General features: G+C 40.3%; 1 non-coding gene across 1 annotated transcript; it reads right to left on the bottom strand.

Moving 5' to 3' along the window:
- Positions 1–13,399: 13,399 nt before the first annotated feature.
- Positions 13,400–13,523, bottom strand: LOC121134630. Its single transcript, XR_005871722.1, has one exon. It is a non-coding gene; the product is annotated as a small nucleolar RNA SNORA40 (small nucleolar RNA).
- Between the last annotated feature and the right edge of the window lie 2,524 nt (positions 13,524–16,047).

Below are 16,047 nucleotides of genomic sequence, written 5' to 3'. Positions count from 1 at the left end.
CTCTCTTTCTCTCTCCATCTCTGTCCCCTCTCCCTCACTCTCTGCCCAGCAATTGTTACTGCCTTATGATTTCCTGTGTAACATTGACAATTTATGTTTCAGAAGCTTTCAGAGCCTCTGAGTTTTTGTTTACTTGATGAGTCTCACAGCCATCCTCTTCCCTCCAGACCCGTATGTTTCTATTCAGAGGAAATAGCTACACAAACAAGCTGGTGTCCAAACCATTCCTTTCCACCTAACCTTCAAACTCACATTTACATGTACTCGTGGTGTTGGGATCTCCAGTTCACACAGATGGACCCCATTCCTCTCCAGTCTTACCTACCTGGTTTCTCTTTGCACACCATGGTTCAGTGCTCCTTAATATCCCATCAGCAGCTCACCTTTGACTCAGAGCCAAAAATGGGCTCATCTTTCTTTGTAACTCAAACTGTCCACCTGTTCTTTGAATGCCTGTAACATTATCACTTCTCTGTATCTAGGAAGTCATGCTTTGGAGTTTCAATACCTACCTCTTCTGTTTGTATAACAAGAAGTCACCTATGAATGTATATTCACGTTCCTCTTTTGACCTTTTCTTTTGTGCATGGGGGGTACACATGGTGGGCAGAGTATATAAACACATAGAGAGGTGCACATGGAGGCCAGAGGGCAACCTTGGGTATAGTTTCACATAGGTACCATTTACCTTGATTTAAGATAGGATCTTCACTGGCCCAGAACATTTCCAAGCAAGTTAGACTGGCTAGCCAATCGACCTCAGTGATCCACGCAGCTCCTCCTTTCCAGTGTTGGGATTATAAGTGCATATCACCTTGTGAGGCATTTTTACATGGGTTCTGACGATCAAACTCAGGCCCTCGTGATTTTAAGGCAGGCACTTCAAGGCCAGTGCTCTCTCCCTAGCCCACCTCTTTTGACCTTAAAAATCACTGCAGGAAATTTGATACATCAAGGCTTTGTCATGGGGATCCTGGAGCCTGCTGCTTACCTGCAAGCTGCTTGTCAGAAATGGTGCTGAGACCCAGAGTTGATTTTCCCCGCTGGTTTCTGGCATCAGTTATCATTCCCTGCATTCTGCCAACCCAATATCTCTAAAGAACTTTTCTGAACATGTCACTCCTCTGAGCAACAAGCATCAACGGCTCCCCATTGCCTGCCAAATCGCATCCTGATTCCTTATCGTGGCTTTTCACTTCCACTTAGAGTTGGTCTCAATTCAGTGCACATTTATTGAGTACTTAGTGCCAGGACCTGCCCTGGGTGTTAAACCTGGAAGACCAAGTCCAAGATGCTTTTTGCTCCTGCAGAAGAAAAGGAAGACAAGCAGGTCCCCAAATCTGTAGCCACCACTTCTTCCCCTGCTACCCACTGCGGAAGGCATAAATTTGAATTGGGATTGCTCTTCAATACCTCCACTTTTTCTTGCCTCTGTGGTCACCAAGCTTATCTCTTCCACCTCCAGCCAAGCTCACTTTGCTTTAGCATTTCTTCCACGGTGAAGCAATAACAAACCAGACTTTCGAAGATGACTGTTCTTAGCAATTGCCTTTGAACACTTTTTTGTTATATAACTTATTTTTTGGACACGAAAGCTTTCCACCTACCCACTAAGTTTCTACTGTGGTTTGAATGTGACGTGTCTCCTGAAGGCTCATGTGTTGAAACACTTTGGAAGCTTATTAGAGGAAGTGAGTCACGGGTAGGAAGCTGTGAGGTCTGGACGCCTAGCTCTCCCTGTCTACTCTCTGCTTCCAGACTACAATCACAATGTGAGCAGCTACCTCACACTCTTGTCACCATGCCTTCCCCATCACAATAGCTGCATCCCCTCAAATTCCAGATTAAAATATGTACTTTCTCACTTAAATCACTTCTTACCAGTAGCAAGAAAAATAATGTAGTCCCTAAACTGTTATTTCCTTCCCAAAGTGAAAAACTCATATGCTATAGAACATAGAGTAATGCCTGTTCTTAAAAAGTATTATCTATGGCCTTAGATAATATTGCACCCAGTAATTTCAATGGTCCTATTTCCTACATACCTTCTCAGAGACTCAACCAGTCTCCAAGAAAATGGTAGACTCTAATATTTCCCACAAGGCATGTCAGATGCTTTTCTTGCCCTTATCCATGTTCAATAAGAATGAGTCACATCTCATAGAAATTGTTTCCATAAAACATTAGGGAAGATTAGAAAATTATATTTTAGAAAGTAAGACCACTAAGCAATGGTGAGAATAGGAATGCTAATAATGGTAATAGTTATAAAAATAATAGTTTCTGTGGTAAACAGTACGTCAAATATCTTCATTAAACAGAAGCTCAGAGCAGGTAAGTCAGTCACTGAGGTCAGCAGTAACAGCAAGGTAGTTAAACTAGAACGTAACCCCAGCATATCTAGTATTATTTAGGGAGGGGGTTATGCTTTTTAAATCTCTCAGAACCTCATGTTGTGACATGTGAGGAGCCATGTTACTCCGGTACCTCTGTGAGCTTAGGTCTGCAGTCTGACTTTTCATTTGTGCTTTGATGATCTACAGAAGAAAGAAAAGAAGGCTCTGCTACACTGATCCAGTCCAGAGACTCAAGTGTTTTGCCCTGAGTCTGCCTTTAATTAACCATGTGTCATTAGGCAAAGAATTTCTCCCCTCTGGGGCTCAGTTTCCTCAGAAGCAAGATTAAGGAAGAATGGACTTGTGGATATCTGAGGTCCTTTAACCTCTTTTCACCCTGCTCTTCTGTTTGCCAAGTTTCTCTGATTAATAGAATTAACTGAAAGCCCTTTGCTGCCCATTGTGTCTGCCACTGAGAGGAATCGGTCTTCAGAGGAATCCACCACATGGCCAATTGGCCTTGTCAAGTTGGAGGCCACCTCAGTGATCCAGTCACTAGCAGAATGAGGAGCATAAATGCTTGCCTTCTCACCAAATATGTTATTTTATTATAGAAAAAAATAATGTGGAGCATCAAATAAATATCAGTTTTCATTTGGATAATGTAAGTATAAATGAGTAAAACCCAAACACATGGGGTACATTTCTTTGCAATATATATGTGATTAAAAATTGAGGAGCGAAATGTTTGTAGCAAATATGTTTTGTATTTCCTGAACCAAAAGCTCTTGCAGAATAGTTTGAGACTTCCAGAGCACCAACACACAGCTGCCTTGGCCATCCTTCAATGAACCATCAAACCCCCAGTTGTCTTGGAAACCTGCCTGGGTCCAGGGATGTGTTCCTCACTGAGCAGCTCAAATGGCTTAAAGTCTTCCAGAGTAATGTAGTTTGACTATAGCTCACCCCTTGGGAGCCTTCATAAAAACAAGATGTCTATCTCCTGACCCTAGAGCTATAAGTGTCACGGCTTAAAAAAATAAAATAACAATAAAGGCCAATGTTCATTCGGCAAGGGGTAGGAGGTGTTCTAAAGGAGGGCATAGAAATTCAGAGATGAGAAATTGAATCTGTGAAATGATTCCCATTTTATTATTCTTACCCCAAAGAACAAAATATTAATGGCTAGCACAGACAGCCATAAGGATGATAATGTGGAAGGATACAGTAAGAAATCTGAGGGTTCCCTTGTTGATTGAAGTACTCTTTGTCTGGGATCCCCAGAACTTAGGCTCTGGACTGAATTCCAAACTAGTTGTGATAATGAGAATACTGTTGCTTACATTACAGCAGCTCTTGTCTTTTGAGCACCCACTGTTAGAAAAGTTTACTTAAATGGATCACCATATTTATTGTGTATTTCTTTTTCTTATTTTCATGTGTGCACATGTGTAATGTGACTACGGGAGTTTGCATGTGTATGGGCAGGTGGGTGTATGTGGACGAATGTCCATGTTTTTACCCGTGTGTTGATCCCCCAGGTTGAAGTTGGAATTACTCCTTCATGGCAATTGCACCTTATCGTTTGGGGCAGAGCCTCTTGATCAAGCTCAGACTTCATGCTTCAGCTAATCTTACAGGTCAGTTTGTTCCATGGTTACCATTTCTGCCATCTGAATCAGGTGAGGCATCATACTGACCCAGCTATTATGTAGGTTCTGGGGATTTGAGCTCCTCTCTTATTGCTTGCACAGTAAACATTTTAACTTCTGAGCCATCTTCCCAGTCTCAGTGTCTTTTAACAACTATAGCAGATACTGTTTGTATCTAGCCTTGTCTCCTTGGCCTAATCCAGAAGTTACCTGACAACAATTATCAGAGCTTTTGAAGTGACTGCTGATTGACTATGGGATTTCTTCTAGCCATAAGTGAACATTAACCCATCCCTCTGAGGGCCAAGAACTCCAAGATGTTAACACCGCCTGTATCAAGCCCTTAACAATTGGAAAGAGAAATGAGCAAAAATACATCCCAAATTTTTCCCCAAAGCATGGAAATTCTGGTAATATTCTACACAAGCTCAGGAAATCTCTACTGTAGTTAAGGTCCATTTCCCCAAAGACATAGCAGACTTATTCCTGATTTGCCATCTTTCTCTTCTCTGTCTTATTTTTCCATATCCCTGCTGTGTTTCCAGGGCTCACATCCTTGATACAAAAAATTAATTCTATTAGAACACTAACTTCAGAGTTTGCTTTTGGGACAACACTAAGCTAATGCAGTCAGGTTACATTAAAGTGAAGCTGGGTGGGGGGATTTAAACAGCATGAACCAAATCATTAAGCCATCAATTGGAAGAAAAACAAAAACTACCTATGAGACTGCTTGTGTTGTGAGTCAGACTGGCCTGGGGACCACCACACAAGAAATTCTGAAGCAAACAGCAATTACTGCTATGGCTCCAGTGGTTCTCCCTATAGGTCTATGGGTCACAAAGCTCTTCTGGAGGAGAACTACAGAGTCTTTTCAAAAGGCTCCATAGGGTTGGTATTTGACAACTATTGTACTGAAACAAAACAGAGGGGAAAAAACGTACTAACAATTTTATTGCAGTAAATGACACTTATTTTGTTCTCTTTGGGGTACTGGGAGGAGCTGGATGAAGTATGAGGGGTATATATGATTAGGGCACATTGTAAACAGACACACAAATTTCAAAGAATAAATAAAATAATTTAAAATGACTAATTTGTACAATATAAAGTTTTTTTGTTTTTGTTTTTGTTTTTTTTGGTTTTTACGAGACAGGGTTTCTCTGTATTGTTTTGGAGGCTATCTGTCCAGCCCAGCCTCGAACTCACAGAGATCCACCGGCCTCTGCCTCCTGAGTGCTGGGATTAGAGGTGTGCGCCACCACCACCCGGCCAATATAAAGTTTAATGGTGATATCAAGTAGACAGTCCCTCTACCCAAAGGAATGACTATAAACTATTTTATACAGGTTTTCATATTTATAAATGGAGATCATAAAAGAATATTCTCAGATTGGTCATTATAAATGGAGATGATAAGAGAATATCCTCAGATCTGATGTGGTGGTAAGAATCATCTGATTCTTGGGGGACTAAAGCAGGAGCTTATAAAGTTTTATGTCAGCCTGGGCTATGTAGAAAGACATGTCTCAAAAAAAAATCCTCATTGGTTGATATTCATAATGCATAATAATTTAATACTTATATTTGGCTTTGAACAATGTCTGATACAGAAAAAAATGTTCAATAAAAATTAGCAACTGTTGCAATATGCTAGGTGTTACAGATATTTGCTACATATCTTACATGACATCGCCTTTGTGCCTGTAAGCAATTAATCTACGTGAAGCAATTACTGGTTGCTCATTTTCCAGATGAGCCAGAAATCTCAGGAAGTTGCTTTCACTTTCACAAAAAAAGATATGGCAAAGCCTGCATTTCCGTTCCTGTTTACTTCTCTGTCCCTTTTTCTTGCAAATCCCCATGTGTGCTGTAACACAAAAAGACTCTTGGACCTTGTCTGCTTCCATGTGTTTGCTGCTCTTGTTCCCTTCGCCATCACTTTGCTCCAGTTAATAATTAGTAGGAAAATCACTGAAACAAAGTGAGCAGTAGTCTTCTGTTCCCAACAGGAAAGCACAGGAGAGCTTGAGGTCTTGCTCTGGGTCACTTCCTTCTGTGCTGCAGGGACTTGTCCTAACGATTATCTACTCTCTCTTTTGCTCCTTCAATTCATCTTCCATGGCACACTATCCCCACCTCCCCCAGCCCCAGCTTCTGAAAAGAAGCAATTCTTTCCTTTCCTAAGGATAAAAATCTCACCTTCCATGTCATACCATATCTACTAGTTCTATTAGGTCACCTGATCCATAAAACAATTCTAACATTCCAATGGTTCTATACAGTAGTGCTCTCCGATGTCCTGTGCCAGTGGAGAGTGCATCTTCATGGCTATATGTTAAATGAAGTCACTAGGGATCCTGGATTATTCTACTTTGGTTTCATTACCTTATATTGCTCTATATTGTAGATATGTGGCTTTAATAGCATTGCCACCTATCCAGAAACTAGAACCCCTAGATTTTATAGTGGTTAACACACTGAAGAGATGTCAAATGACCTAAATACATCCTCCATCCTTCTTCCATTTTAATTCTCAAATTAATATTTTATACCTATGCAGATATTTCCTCCAACACAAATTCCTGCTACAACACAAAGACAGACAGAAAGACACACACACACACACACACACACACACACACACACACGTAATTGGAGGGTTTTTTTGTCCGCCACCTATTCAGCCAGAAATAAATATACAAATACTTATTAATTTATAAGCTGTTGGCTGATGATTAGGGCTTCTTATTGGCTAGCTCTGTCTTAATTATTAACCCAATTTTTTCCATCTATGTATTTCCATGTGGTCTTGTCTTACCAAAGAATGCTTGTACCTGTTACTCCTTCCTTGGCTACATGGCATCTCCTCATGGTCTCTCTGTGCCTATCTTTCCCAGAATTTTCCTTATCTTCTACCCCAGACTATCTTCCTGCCTCTACTAGTCAGAAAGTGTTTTATTTATCAAACAATAAGAGAAACACATATACAGAAGGATATCCCCCATGAGACACACAGTTTATTTTTCTATTCCAGAACCATCTACTTTCCACTTTTGCCTTGCTAGGGCCACTAGTACAAGTTTACTATTCCCTCATTCACAGGTTTCCAAGTTATCCTGCTTTTTTTACACAGCAACTTTCAGTTTGTATGTACAGCTTCACTATCAAGTACCCCACAAAAAGCCCTTTTGTTGAAGGGCTTGGTCTCCCTGGCTGAGCTACTGAGAATTGACTGTGGTATGGATCTTGTACCTAAAAATTGGATTAATCCATCAACGTAGTCATAGTTGTATGGCATTATTGGTATTTGAGAAAGCAGATCACAAAGGGTATTATTTTAAAGTTTATACTATGTCCTGTCTCTTTCAGCTTCTTAGAAGTTGTCAGCAGAAGCTTCCCCTCCACATGCTTGTACCATCATGATAGTTTGTCTCATTGTAAGCCAAATGTAGTGGAGCCTGAAAACCATGTACTAAAAATTCTGAAAATGCGATCCAAATGAAATTTCCCTTCTTTGAGATATTTTTCATAGGTATTTACTACAATAATGAAAAACTGACTTACACATCATTGGAAGTCAGAAGCATATAAGGAGCCTGTCTTGTGTCAGCATAGCAATATCTTATAAAACCCCACACAAGGACTACCACCAGAGTGAAGAGAGGAGGCCCTGAGTAACACCATGTGAGCAATCCAGTTAACTGGGACCCACTTGTGTTCTCTGATGGTTTCTCCACCTAGATTCTTACTCAGGAGCCAATAGGTGTCCAATAAAAGTTTGATGGATAGATATGAGAGAGAATGGAATCAATGACATTAAATGCATGCAACTTTTCATCTATACAACCAACACCCTTGGTCACAATGTTTCACTTCCTTACTTCTGTCTCATCTCCCCTGATATCATGATTTATAAGTTGACATCCAATAGGTGCAGTGGCTAGCAAGTCACAGGTATAATCTTGTTCCAGGCATCACTGTTCTGTCCCTTTCAAAGACATACTTTTATGTTTCCATGTGTCAAAGTCTGATCCATCCTACTCTGCCATATATCTTCTATTTTTTCAGATTCATGGCTAGATGTTAATTGTCCAGACTTGAAACACTTTCAGCACATAAATGTGCCCTTGTCACATTCTTTCTTTAATATGTTTGTCTCTATCCAGGTAATAAGTGCTGCATTCCCTGCTCTATCCCAAGGTACTCACTGTGAGAATTCCTGTGGAAGATCTCTACCGAGTTTGTCTGAGATTCAGTTTAATTAAAAACCCCATGAACACTATGGAAAGGGTGATAATGATGATGATGATGACTGTTGTGGGATAATCTTTTTGTGAAGGTGTATTGCTGCCAAGGCACATTCTGGTTGGTTTAATAAAGAGCTAAATGGTTAAGAGCTAGGCAGGGGATGATAGGTGGGACTTCCAGGAAGAGATAGGAACTCAGGGAAGAAGAGAGGTGAGATTCGACAGTCAGACATGGAGGAAGTGGAATGCACAATATTAAGCAGAGACAGAATATGGTAGGACACAGATTAATATAAACTGATTAATTTAAGTTATAAGAGCTAGTGGGAAACAAACCTAGGCTAAAGTCATGCTTTTATACTTAATAAGAAGTCTTTGTGTCATTATTTGAGAACTAGTGAACCAAAGTAATTCTAATTAGAGACAACAGTGATAATGATGATAGAAGCCGCTTTTTATTATTTTAAAATTTTCATTTTATTATTTTAAGTTGTGTGTTTATGTGTGTTCTTGTGTGGCTTTTATGTATATAGAAGTACAGGTGCTTTGGAGGCCAGAGCTGTCAAATCCCTCTGAACCTGGAGATACAGATGGTTGTGAGCTGGTAGACATGCTTGCTGGAACCAAATCTTCTGGAAGAATAAGAAGTACCTTTAATCACTTAGCCATCTCTTTTGCCCAAGTTTCCTATTTTAAATTATCCTTAAAGCCACCCATATCTGTGCTTTCACCACTATTTTAACACATGCCGTGTTTTTAAAATAGCACCTTTTGCCTGTGCAGCAGCTTGGATTTCTGCCATGTAAGCAACAAGAACAACAATGACAAAATATTCTACGTAATACACAGGGAGGGACAATGTGCACATGACCATTCTTGTTGGTTACAGCTCCAGCCTGACAGTCATCCACCAACGCATTTCTTCTTTGCCTCCTCTTCTTCCTCAAGACTCTTCCATGCAAGACTGGGATCCCAATAAGTGAATGGTCCTAGAAGTATTCTCTAACTGAGATTGCAAATTGAGAGAAAATGAGGAATATATAACTTCATATGAATACTAGAAAAAGGCTTGGCTTAGAATTCAAATTCTGCCACTTGCTCTCTGTGTTCCTGAAAACACATTTAGAGCTCCAGTTTGCTTTATGTTAAACGTTCATGTGACCATGAATACTATGTTCCCACATCCTCCTAAGGCAAGGCTAGGACCAGACCGTATCAATTGGGAACATATGGTGTCAAATTTAACAAGGTGTTTACTCTTAAAGATCTTGGAAATTAGTTTTGTGTTATACTCCAGAGAGACTCACACACCTATCCTAAGCCCTGGCCTTGAAAATTCTGATGAGGAATGAATGATTTCTGACATATCACAAGCTCATAATAGAAAGTAGTACAGCGTAAGAGTTGAATAAACCCTGTCCTTCTTTTATTATCTGCTACCACCACTGTGGATATCCATAATACATGGATCCTCACTTAAGATTACAACAAAATTATTGTGACTTTTATGTAGGGATAATTTTCCCCCATATCTTATATAGTATTTTCACAAAATAGCAAATGGATTCATATCCAGTGATGGTCAAGAAGATTGATATGAGTTTGATTGGCACCTCAGGTATGTGAAGTAGAAACTCAGTTCAGCTGGCCTGGGCTAGACACACCTTTAATATGTGGTGGCAGGGAGGTTAAGACTTTAGCACATCTGGATGTGGTAACTGGCTTGACCAGTTTTTGGCCAAGTGACTCTGAGTACCTCATACCTTCTCTCTAAGCATCCATTGATTCAGCTCTCACACTAGGCTCTCACTCCAGAAGCTGTGTGGTGATTACCATGGAAAGGTCTGTGGGGAGGCTAGCACCAGGATGATGCAATAAGCATACTGTTGGCAGGGACCTTCTAGCTGTTCCTACTCTGCATGTCACTGTTGTGGTGTCACAACAATTCTCTTTATCCTTGAAGTCGGTCTACTTTAAGTGTCTCTAGATTGATGTGTGGTCTGGGAAGCCATGATACCCAAAATTCCCCCCTCTGATGAGACACTGGTTCCTGAAATCCAATCAGAGTGGTTTGACCTCATAAGGTCTTCCTCCAAGCTTGATCTCTAGCCACCATCAAAGACTATGAGTTGGGTTTTAAGACTCATATTCTTCAATCAAATAAGAGCAGGACACAGTAGACCTGGCATTTTCTAAGAATAACTGATCATGAAATCTTGATTATTTTCTTTTCACTAGGTCTCAGTTGTTCTTACTCAGTTGAGTGGTTGACACTCTAATGGTAGATATAGCTGCCCCCTTTCCTGCTTCTGATTTGTGAATGACAGTACCTCCCTTTGACCCTGCGAAAAAGTTGTGTCTCCACTGAACTTTTAGAGGCACTGCTTTGGATTTTTAACTATAACAAAGATGCTTAATTGCCTTCAGATTTAAGCTAGGTAAAGGGAAGAGTTCTGATTGGCTACTACATACACTTGAGTGGAATGCTGGAAGAATAGACTTAGGCAAACAAAATATGTGGTACCCTAGCCATTACTGGTTACTCCTTTCATGTCACCTGGCAGAGTAGCTATTATACCATTTAGTAATAGCCTATAATTGGGCTACTTTCTTGAAAGACATCTCTGACACTGTAGTCTGTGTTATCAATAGGAATACTCTTTTGAGTGTACCTAATAAAAAGAAATAAAATAAAAAGTGGCATGTGGACCTCTACCTCTAAGCTTTCAGTCTGGAATGCAATCTTGCTCCCTAAGAGCGGTGACAGTGACAGAGGGTGGTGTAGACCAGGATGGAGTAACACCAGTACTCTTGGCTGAAACCCCATGTACTCCGGGGTGTTCCTTCCCTCCCACATTGCTTTAAGAGCCCACACAGAGGAACATCTGGACAGATGCAATCTACTGTGAAGCATATTAGCTCCCTCAGGCTAGTGGGAGCCCACCTAGTAAATGAGAAAGAAAGGGCCCCACAGTGAATTCTGGAAGCTGGGAGCTGTCTCACATGGGACCCATTTTTCTATGAAGAGTGAATTCCAAGTCAGTAATTCACACTGAGGCTGGAAGCATCTGGGAAGCTGTATGAGCAGACAGGGAAATTAACAGAAGGGACCAGTCAGGACATAATGCCATTCTCTGCCTTTGTCTCAACAGAGGATATGGAGTAAGAGCCTTGGGTTGTCACCAGACTACAACCCCCAAGGGTCTAAACTTTCTTCCAGAATGACAATGCCCTCGAGTAATGTAGTAGGTTTTTTTGAGGCAGGGCTTCATTTAATTTGCATAATAGCCATTAGCCTGTCTGTTAAAGGAAGACCCAAAACTTTTCCCAAATCACCTTGAGACCAAGGAGGAAAATTCATTAGCTAGACCTGCAACTCGACCCTTATGTATACTTTGGGAATACAGAGTCCATGGATGCCTCCTGATACCTCTCTGTTCATTTCACTGTAGCACATAGTAGGACTCTGAGCTTCATCAGAAGCCCTCTTCTCATAACAGTCAGATCCTGCCCTGACAATGTGAACTTGTATTTCTGGGATAACTACAGTGACAGACAGACACTGTTGATTCTTTTCCTTTGGGGGGGGGCGATAAGAGAGACATCTGTGTGAAGGAACTGCTTTCTCACTGTCATTGCTCAGGTGTACAGATGAAAAGGGGAGGGTGAGGGAGGAATGGCACATAATTAAATGAACAATTCAAAAGTTTCCAAACTTCTGACTTCAATTAACCTCTGAACTCAGTCCTGTTCCAATCTTCTGGCTTATAACATGATGAAGCCAGGCTGCAAAACTGGTTTGGGGTGTTTTCCATTCACTTGCCTGGGTTCCTGCTGGAGAAAGGACTTACTGACTTTATGACTAAGATGCCTTACAAGAAAATAGGCCAGTGATGACAGAGCAACAGCCTGGACTCAGGGGCGCTGAGATGGAACATTGGAGAACCAACAGATGACTCAGCCCCAGGGACTGTTCTCTCCCACTTAACCCGTGCATTGTCAACATTACACTTTTCAAATCTCTCACCACTTCTCATTTCCAGAGGCTAATGGAAAGTGAGTGACCCTTGGAGTGACTCCCACAAACTTTCTCTGCCTGAGAACCTCCAGAGATGCAAAGTGGCTTTGTAATTAAGGTGGCTCAGGTCCAAATTTGACCAAACCTCTTCCCATATGGATGACACTGAAAATGATCTTTAAGCCTTAGTTTCCCTACCTATGAAGTGGGAATAATAATTTCCAGTAACTCACGGGAGTCTTGGAAGCACAAAATAAAATAATTCACAGAGGGAGGCCTAACATGGCTTTGGTTATGGTTGAGCCTGGAGTGCTTGCTGACTTTATCACTACCCCTGCTATTAAGTGGATAATTGCAAGTCTATTTCTTCACGAGGACTCTCATCACAAGGTGGCACAAAATGTGTGTTTTAAAACAAACAAACAAACAATAGTACCAGAGGCAGATGGCTAAGCTAAGGTTTCAGCACAACTGGACCCTTTTGTAGAGTGTAATAAGAATCTGGCTTGTTCCTCTCTGCTAACCTGTGACATTTGCTGGCAATCTTTGGGGTTTGTATCTTGCAGATCTCTGCCTTTCTGTCTATGCGCATGTCTCCAAATTTCTCTTTTCCAAAATTAATATCAAGTATTTCTGACTAATACTGGGCTAGAAGACAGGACTGCTCATGTATGCTGTAGGGTATTTGAATGTCTGGTGGTCTCAGAATTATAATTCCTTGCTCTTGTTTCTTTATTTTGAGATTTCACATGTATGCATGTATGTGGACGCATGTGCATAGCTCTCTAACTATCCTAGTGTTTACTATAAGTTTTGTTTGTTTTTAACCTAAGGCTGTTTTAAAAATTAGTATCACAACTTGGAAATCAACAATTCTTAAAAATGAAAACAATAAAGATTTAAATGGACAATTTATTACTTCCTACACTGAAACAAGCATCCAGTTACAGTGGGACAGGAATCTTGAACGCTCAACCTCATGGTTGGACAAGACTTTTAAAAAGAAAATACTCCTCTATCATATGAAACTTGGAACACTGATTTGGTACGCCTTAGTCTTCATATTACCTCTGCTTTTTAGTTATAAACTAGTCCTAGACCCAATCATATCAACACCACCACCCTTGTGAATGTCTTGTGTGTCATATCCTTTCTTGTGTGCATCAAAACTCATGCTGGACAATGAGTTCTGGCTGCAAAGGCGTGTTTGCTTTTGCACCCTTTTCTATGCCTTTCTCCACCAGCTGAACAAACACACAGAAGTGCTACACTTCCCATAATTTTGTCTTAACTTTCTTGTTAGAGTAACTCTTGAATATAATTACATTATTGTCACTATGGTCTCAGTTAAGAAACAGGTGAAATATGAATTCAATGCATAGCACAATGACTTCAATAGAGGTAAATATGAAATGTATTTTATACAAACAGTGTGAGCTCTATCTACGGCACTGTGAAGTCTATGCATGAGGCTATATATGATAAGTATATATTCACAATGCAATCTCTACAGGTCACTTGAGCTCTACATAGGGTATTCTTAATTCTATATTAGTAATTGGAACTGTACACCTGCATTATAAACTCTGATTGGTGTAGTATGCGTTCTGTAAGCAATATGTAACCTGCACACATGGAATTGTGATTTCTACACAGCATAGTATGACCCACAAGTATGGCCTTGAAGCTGTTTTGTTTTGTTTCTTTTTTATTTTGAGTCAGAATCTCTCTATATAGTTTGACTGTCCTGGAGCTTGCTGTGTAGACTGGAACAGCTTCAAACTCACAGAGACCCACCTGATTCTGCCTCCAAAGTGCTGGGACTAAAGGCATATGACACCACCATACCTAGATCTACCTACAAGATTTAAATACTACACTAAGAGTTGTGTTTTCTACATGTCAATGTGTGGTAACTTAAGACATTATCAGGCCTGTAGAAGGAAATGAAACCTCTGACAGAGCATAGAGTTCTATACTGGCTACTATAGCTTCTAGAAATTTCATGATGAGCTGTAACCCATTGACCATAACCTCAACAAATGTATAGTAGGAGCTCTTATATTACAGTGTGAGGACTATACTAAGCACTACAGAACATATATGGGTTATCTCTGACACTGTGTACTCTGAAAAGGGCAAAATGAGTTCAGTGAAAGGCTGGATGAACTCATCCAGCTCATCGTGATGAGTCTGCATAGAGGCATTATAAGCCATATGAAAGTGCACTGAGAGCTATATAATGGATTTAACTAAGTCTCTACTGTGCATTGTGAGTGCTACAAGGGCTTCCTGAAATATATAAGCTGAGCACAGACTACTATGAATTTTGTAAAAGTGCATTATGCACTAATGCACATGGGCGGGTGTATTGTGAGCTCAATACGAGACACAATGACAGTACACTATGAGCTATGGACAAGGTACTATGGCCTCTAAGCACTGTACGGTAAGATCTATAGAAGATATTATGAGTTCTGCAATGGTTAATCATGAGATCTACATAGGGAGTTCTGTATAGTTCTATACAATGCACAAAGAGCTCTGTATGGAACAATGTGAGTTCAATATGAGAAGTATGCACAGCATTATTACCTCAATACAGGGCTCTATGAATTCTACTATAAACACCATGGCCTTGAAAACTATATGATTTAAAGTCAACACTGGTCAATATTTGTAAAGCATAATGTCTACTCAAGATAGCATGGCCTCTACAAAATGCACTGTGTTCTTACACATGTACAATAGTCACTCTACAGTGCAACATGGGTGTAGACATTGCAATATTAAATCAATGCTGCACAGTTATACCTTCGCTACAAAGCAATACATGTGGTAAATCTGACACCTCTATAAAGTGTACTACGTGTGCAATATCAAATCAATGCTGCACAATTATACCTTCGATACAAAGCAATACATGTGGTATATCGGGCACTTACCTCTATAAAGTGTACTACATGGTGCTTAAAAATGAAGAATGAACTCTGTGAGGCCACAAATTGTCTAGAAAAGTGCACTGTGAACTGTATATAGAGCACCATGAAGCATATAAATGCTCTATGAGTCCTCCATCAGTCCCCACATGCTCTTTATTGGGCACTATGAGATCTATATTGGTACTATATCTCCAGAGAATCTCATGTGGTTTATACATGCCCCTTTGGGCTGTTCACAGGGCATTCAGGGTTCTATTCAGAGCATCAAGAATCTATATAGGTTAACATAAGGCAGTATGTTATATATTCAGATGAATTATGAACTGTATACCTGAATGAAGTTAGCAGTTAACATGGAAGAGAAATTCCAGCAAGGCCTATAGTCTGTATGATTTCACCCAGTGAACATTTTAATACAGAAGGGACAAAATCCAAAAGGATACAATTCTAGGGAAAGAATTTCCATTTTTAATCTTCTTCCTCTTCCTCTTCCTCTTCTTCTTCTTCTTCTTCTTCTTCTTCTTCTTCTTCTTCTTCTTCTCCTCCTCCTCCTCCTCCTCCTCCTCCTCCTCTCTCTCTCTCTCTCTCTCTCTCTCTCTCTCTCTCTCTCTCTCTCTCTCTCTCTCTCTCTCTCTCTCTCTCTCTCTGTGTGTGTGTGTGCATGCACCATGGTACATATGTGGAAGTTGGAGGAACTCAGGCTACTCACTGAGGTATCTCACCAGCTCTAAAGTTCCTTACAATTTATGAACCTACACTTTTAAAGAATAACTTATTTGAGATATATAAATCATGGCAAAACATTTCATAGATCAGTATTGTCAGTTCCAAGAAGATTCATGAGTTGGA

Source organism: Mesocricetus auratus, unplaced genomic scaffold, assembly GCF_017639785.1.
Source record: "Mesocricetus auratus isolate SY011 unplaced genomic scaffold, BCM_Maur_2.0 Super-Scaffold_100028, whole genome shotgun sequence".
Classification (NCBI taxonomy): domain Eukaryota; kingdom Metazoa; phylum Chordata; class Mammalia; order Rodentia; family Cricetidae; genus Mesocricetus; species Mesocricetus auratus.
The sequence above is the reverse complement of the archived record's forward strand: the minus strand, read 5'-3'. Positions and strand labels throughout refer to the sequence as shown.